The 674-nt window shown below is 37.8% G+C and overlaps 1 non-coding gene across 1 annotated transcript; it reads right to left on the bottom strand.

Annotated features, from left to right (window-relative positions):
• Positions 1–316: 316 nt before the first annotated feature.
• Positions 317–423, bottom strand: LOC114009567 (U6 spliceosomal RNA). Its single transcript, XR_003550965.1, has one exon. It is a non-coding gene; the product is annotated as a U6 spliceosomal RNA (small nuclear RNA).
• Between the last annotated feature and the right edge of the window lie 251 nt (positions 424–674).

The following is a 674-nucleotide window of genomic DNA, read 5'->3' as shown; positions in this document are numbered from 1 at the left end:
CTTTAATTCATTTAAATTTAAACAACCACATATAGCATTGGCTACCCAAAATTCTATCAGTTCTATTTTTTCTTAAATTCTTTTTTTTTTTTTTATGTTAGAGAACACATGTATGCATACAAGAGAAAGACGCACCCTCAACAGGATCTCATTTCACCAAAATCCTCTTTCCCCAGTCCTCCAGCTCTTCAGGATCTTGGGTGCTCACACATGTGCCAGGTGTGTTTTCAGGCTCACCTGGAGATCCAGTCCCAAAGTTGGCCTCATGACTTCCAGCACTGTAGTCAGTATGCTATGGACTGTGTCACTGAAGCTAAAAATTTTGGAACACTTCACAAATTTGCACGTCATCCTTGCAGAGAGGCCATGCTAATCTTTCCTGTATCATTCAAATGTTAGTATTTGTGCTGCTGAAGCAAACACATCTATCAGTTCTGGAAGATATTAATAGCAAAATAAAAAGTGGTGACTTTCCTCTTTTTATAACTAAATGAAACCCCTGCTCCTAAATAAACTTAGTCTCATAGGAGAGAGAGAATGCATTGAAGGTAAATCAGAGGTCACTTTGCAATTTAGTCTTCTGATGCTATTTTCTGTCCTTCCCCCACCCCCTATTCAAAGCCATATATACACAGGAGAACTTGTTAATGTCTCTAAATAATAGATTAGCATTA

This window comes from Tupaia chinensis, unplaced genomic scaffold (genome assembly GCF_000334495.1).
Source record: "Tupaia chinensis unplaced genomic scaffold, TupChi_1.0 Scaffold000565_1, whole genome shotgun sequence".
Classification (NCBI taxonomy): Eukaryota; Metazoa; Chordata; class Mammalia; order Scandentia; family Tupaiidae; genus Tupaia; species Tupaia belangeri.
Note: the sequence above shows the minus strand (reverse complement) of the source record. Positions and strands in the feature narration are given on the sequence as shown.